The sequence below is a fragment of the Pelecanus crispus genome, chromosome 12 (genome assembly GCF_030463565.1).
Source record: "Pelecanus crispus isolate bPelCri1 chromosome 12, bPelCri1.pri, whole genome shotgun sequence".
Lineage (NCBI taxonomy): Eukaryota > Metazoa > Chordata > Aves > Pelecaniformes > Pelecanidae > Pelecanus > Pelecanus crispus.
In genome coordinates, this window is record NC_134654.1 from 6709644 (window position 1) to 6715818 (window position 6175).

Sequence of the window (6175 nt, forward strand, 5' to 3'; positions counted from 1 at the left end):
CGTTTTGCTTCAGCACATTTCCTAACTGGAGTTGTATACTTGCTAATTAAAAGAGTCTAAAGAGGAAGAACTGTGTAAAAACTTTTAAAATGTTTATGTTTAAATGTACCTAAATGCAACTGTGAATTTATATCTCTTTGTTATAGGTACTTATAAACTGTTTAATGTATCTTCAGTTCTGGTAGCAGATTGCTCTGGGCAGAGCCATCATGTACTGACGTACACATCTGTGCACGTTGCTCCGGTTTCCTAACATTGTCTTTCTAGTAAGTAATCTGAAACTCGATCTGAAAATTAGCTAAGACATTTGCTGTGTGCATTACACAATCGTTAGGTAGAGTCATTTTGCTTCAGAAAAACCTGAGAGCTCTGCCTTGTTGGAAGAAAAGATAGTGGCAATTCTGGTATTCTTTGGTTTCCAGTAAATGGTCCAGGAATGTTGCTGACTTATTTGTAGTGAAAGTAGCGGCCACGGGCTGGACTGAATTGTCTTTCCCAGAGGGAACTGTTCCTTTAAACCTTATCCCGAATAGCCTGTGCCAGGATCCTGGGGGAGACATCAGAGAGAGAAAAGCTATTAGTTCAGCTTTCTAAAAAGTTTCAAATACTCATTACCAGTCCATAAAAGTGTAATTTGCTACTTTGAGAGCAGCAGTCTGTATTCCTCAAGTGCTGTTGGTGCTGCGGGAGCGGCCAGAGAAAAGTAGTTTCTGGTGTAGTGTGCTTTTACAAACAGAAGCTTCTAGTTGGAGACACTAAACTGCTGCAGGAGTGGGAAGCGCGGAGCTTTACCATTTCAGCTCAGTCTGCTTCAGTCTGTTAGAACTCCATCATAGGCGGAATTCCCTGTGGATAGCTCTTTCACACGTACGTGAGACGAACCAAGATGCGTGCTGCTGCGCGGAGTGGATGGTTCCCTGCGGTCGCTCCGGAGGGAGCTTCACCCTTCGTCCTTCCCAGAAAGACAGGCTTTCGATGATTCCCGCAAACAGGCGTCGGTGGGGAGGGGACGGTCAAATTCTCATCCGTGTGCACGGAGGAGCCAGGTGCGCCCGCGATTCCAGGCACCGGGAACGCGAAGCCATGTGGTAGCGGGGCTCCATCAGCAGGATGCCGCTGTCCCCAGCGGTGCGATCGCTGCCGGCGGGTTCCTGCCCCAGCGCCCTGCGCTCCGGGACGGGCGGGGGGGCCCGGGAGGGCTCACGGCGCTCCCACCCTGCCCGCAGCAGCTCCGCGGGGGTGCCGGGCTCCGCGGCCGGGGGTGCCGGGCTCCGCGGCCCGCCCCGCCGAGCTGACGGCAGGTGAGGGCGGGGGCAGGGCCGCGGCCTCCCCGCCCGCACTCCGCATGCCCGGCGCTCGGACATGCTCACTAGCGGCGCGGCGCGGCGCGGGCTCCCGTGGGCACTCGGCTCCCAGGCGCGCCCGGAGCCGCCGCAGGGCCCGGAGCCGCGCGTCCCCGGCGGGGCGCGGAGCGCAGGTGAGCGGGGCGGGGAGCGGGGGGCGGCGGGCAGGGCAGGGCAGGGCAGGGCCGGCCGCAGCCCGAGGGAGCGGTGACCGCGGCCGCGATCCGCCGCCCCGTGCCCGCCGAAAGGCGCCGGGGCTCGGCCACATGGCCGCGGGCTGGCGGGGGCTGCGCCGGGAGGTGCGGAGCGGGAGCCGGGGGCGGCACCGGACGGCGCCCGGGAGGGCGGGGGGGTTGGGGGGGTGGGCAGCGGGCCGCTCCCCCGAAGTCGGCGACCTTCCCGGAAACTCTTAACATTTCCACGGTGGAAACAAACGACCCTTTCAGAGCAGCCGGCATGCCGGCGGCTGCACGGCGTGTCCCCGGCAGCCCGGAGGAGTCCCTCCCTCCCCTCCCTCCCCTTCCGTAACGTTCCTAAACACGCTCCGGTAACGCTTCCCTGCTCTGCCCCAGACGCGGCGAGCTCCCCGCCGGGGACGGGGTCCCGCCGGCCAGCGCTCGCCCGGAGCGGAGCCGGGGCCGGGGGCAGAGGGGGGCTGCTGCCCCCGAAAGGCGGCCGGGGGCTCGGGGAGCTCCCCCCTCGTCCTTCTGAGGGGTGCCCTCCGGTACCCGCCGGACCTGTGCTGTAGGTTCTCGTGCTGCTGCGTCCCGCTGCAGATAGCGCTTACGTTCGCACTGGAATATTTCTTCCAGTGCTTGCACAGGTGCCTAAAAGCACTTCATGAAGAAAGCTCGGTATTTTTAGTCCTCTCTCATAGGTGGAGGTATCATCAAACACCGTAACTTCTCCAGCTTAGACCACAGGTCTGGCCCCCCACTAAGACCCAAGGGTCCCCATCTGTGGTGCCACTTTCGATGCAAGTTTTTCCCTTTTCTAATATACCTGGAGTTAACTGCTTTAAGTGACAGTGATTTATGGAAGGAATCTGGGGCTGCGCTGAATGAACGTCTCATTCTAGTAACTTGAACTTTCCAAGTAAGCCGGCTTATTTGCATCCTCATGTTTGGGGGGATTACAGAAGAAAAATGATTCTGAGGTACAACACACAGATTATTCTGGTATTTATTCTTTCTATGACAGTTGCTTGAGATGGAAGGCTTCTCTGGAAATACTTGTAGATGGCAGCTGCCTAGTTTTAGAAAGTGACAAATAAGAAAATTTGCTTGGTTGGTGGGACAAGCCATGAAAGCAGAACCACATCTTAGAGTAACTGGGAAGAAAGGCATTTTTCTTTCATCTCCTTTTGGAGCAATAGACAATTACCAGCTGTCAGCACCTTTTCAAAACTCTTTTAGAAACTGCCTAAGGCTTACAGAACTGACGGGTTCTTAATTTTTACAGTAGGCCCTGGTATGGCAACCACTGTCATAACGCTTGAAGATTTTCAGTTTTGATACTGGATATAATCCTGTGGTTTAGGGAGGGCCTGCATAAATATAAATCTTGTCTTCTATTCTGCCTGGCAGGGACCAATGGAGTGCTAGACTGTACGCATGCTATCCTAATTTATCATGACATAAAGGATAGATATTTTAAAGAAAAAAGTCTGAATCATAACATACTAAGAGAGTGAGAGATCCCGTGTGACTCAGGATCCAGAGCGTGCAATTTCTGTTCTCTTTTGCATAACTAATAGCAAAGAAGCTTGTAATTTATAATACATCATCAGAATTTATAATATCGATAAGAGAAATTATACAGATCCTGACAAAATTATTCAAGCCAGGTAGAAGACTTTTTTCTTTTCCTTTTTCTTTTAATTTGATCTAAGCCCACTGGAGGAAGGGCAGTAAAAAACTGGGGACCAAGAAAGCTTAATAACAGATTAAGTATGGTGTTTCTTTTGATGAATAAGCTCAAACTCTGTGGATGCCTTTATGGAAAGGTAAGACAGTATTAGTCTTGCTCCAGTAGTGTTGAGACCTCGGGGATTTTTCTGTTGTTCATAGCGTCATGTTGCTTATAGGACCTAGCCTTATTGTGTTGGGAACTGCGTGCTTTCTAGGAACTGTGCAAATTCCTTTACCCTTGTCAAAATGGACAGTCTGCACCAAATGCAGGAGTAACTAACTGCAGCAGCTGGCCACAGTCACAGAGCAACCTATGAACTGTAGCTCCCGTGCGTTTCGGCCCATTGCCCCCTCCCTCGGCCGAGCGCTCTTACCTGGCAGTTTTGAATAGTTCCAGCATGCAAAACGTTGAGGATCACTTGGCTAGAGCACTTTGCCTCCCAGTTTGAAGGAGTAACGAGTGAGGATGGTTCGCAGGGTGCTTTCAAATAACTAACGCCTTCTGTAGGACAAATTTATATTTGGGAAAATGCAGTGTGTTACTGGTGCTGCAGAAAAGGAGGTGGAGAGAACTTAAAGTACAGCAGATTTTCCCGAGGATGGTGTGTCCTGCTGCCCTTTGTAAGTGATGCAAATGTAACTAAAGCACTTGTCCTTTCATACAAGCTAAAGAACCGTTTATAAAGGCGTATTTGTATGTTTCTAAAATGTTGCTGTGGGGAAAACCGTTTGTATTGTGCTTTGGCTTACCTGTATTGATGACAGTCAAATGTGGTTAACTTTTCAGAACTGATCCAAATTAAACCTGAGTAGGCAAAACAAATAGGTAATTTGTCTGGAGCAGTTTCCCAGCTCGGTTCACCGTGCGAGCACATGAACATCTCCGCCTGCACAAAGAACACGACAGTGCGGGAAGAAATGGCTGGGATCAGGTGGGGACTGCTCCGTGCTTTGTACTGGCGTAAACCGATTGCAATTATAGCATGTGTTTGTCTTCCATCGGGGGTTTTACTGTGTTATATACTGCTTCATAACCAACTCGTGAGTGATGTGGTTGGCTTTGGCGAGGATTAGTATTCCTGACTTCACTAGAAACCATACGTCTAACCTTCTATCATCTTTTCTAGTGGATGAGGTTTGCATGGGTTGTCTTTCTGTGAGATTGTAACGCAGTTGTTTTTCTGCCCGGAGGGAGCCACTTTCACTGTGTCTCTGTCTGGATTGAATGATCTCTCTGCTGGAAAATATCCTGCTGTGCATTTTGTGCCCTCCTCTGCATACTTTACTCCTTGTTGATGCATTAGTGGGGTAGGTGGCCAGCTCTTCCCAGGAAGCATTAATAAAGATGTAAGCAAGCAGAAGTCAATGTGAAAGGCTAAAAAAGTTTGTTACGACAGAAGGTTCTGAGCGGACAAATCTCAAGTAATTTGTTGCAACTGAGTCATGCTCTGTGGGGGTGGAAGGTCTAGTATTCTTTAAAGCCCTGCCCTGCATTATTTAAATACTATTCAATATAATAAGAAGCAGCAGGGCCAGTACCTTTTCTGTTTAATATATATCTTCAGTGCAGTCTGTCCTATATTAAATTCCTGTACTGGAAGGTGATAAGGGTTAGTATTCAGAACTTCTGTGGCATTCATGCATGCATGGATAGCTCTCCCTGGCAGCTTTTTTCTTTAGGAAAGCACTTGGTCACATGTGAATGACCAGCTAGCTGTTCTTCACTGGGACACTTGCAGCCCTTTAACCGGTACGTTGACCTTGGTCCAGCTTGGCCACCGCCCTTCCTGTAATTCAGTTCAGCAGCTGATAATAAATGGACATAGAGTTTTTAGCATTTGCCAGTACCTTTGGAGTGCTACAGTGTTTGCCTTCTAGGCAGTAAGGTCCTGGGGCTGGACCATACGGCAGCCTGCAGTTACTGGAAAGTTTTGTAACCAAATGGGCAGTGTAGTTATTGGTGGCAAAGAATGTTATGTCAAAATGTGTTCTGATTTTTGCCAGGAAATGGATAGTCTATGAATGACAAAAAAAAAAAAATTCTCCATCCACACTGTCCCAAACAGATTTGATTTGGTTTTTTCTTTCTCCATAGAAGAGCTTTCTAAAATCGCTGCTAGGCAAAAAGGTGCATGTGGACAGAAAGACAATTACGACGGCATTCAGCCTGCTGTTTGGATGCAGGCTGGACCTTATAAGCTAGAGCTGCTTTAAAAGGCTCTGCCTTTAAATTACGATTTCAGCAATTTCTTTTGGAGGCACTTTTCTGGTAAAAGTTCACCATGGATGTTTGACTCTATTTCGTTGTAGTATTCTTACGTCTGACCAGAGATTTCACCCTTACAAAAGGTAATATGGAGACGTGGTCCTAATCTTTGAGACAGTCTGTACTCATAGCTGGAGAACAGCCTTTGTAGTGGTTTTAAGACTTCAGGGAAACCTTTGTGTCTTAGCAGCTGAGGTTGCATTTCATTAGTTAGAGTGATCTGTGGTGCCTTACGCCAGCTGACAATCACCAGGTGTATTTGGCCATTTTCCTAATGAAGAGGAGGATTATTGAAGGAGCTGTAATTCAACTAGAGACCAGTGTTTGCCAGAGGATTTCAGTGAGCTTACAATTGCATTTTTTTTTCCCCTTCATTACCATATCCTCAATACTTTGTGGTTGTCTTTATGTCTGTTTTCATTACTACCTGCTGCCTAGTCTAGATGGGATATTTCTGTCCAAGAAAAAAAAAAATCATCTTTACTTCAGAGTTATGACAAACTTGAGAACAGCAAAGAGGGTAAACTCGGCTCTCTCACTGTGCTTATTGTTCATGGCTGAAGGGTTCGGTTAAGTCAATGTCCAGTTATATATTAAGGAGATAGTGATCTGTTTAGCTTTTTAGAAAATTAAATTCTACTGAAACAGTATAACTG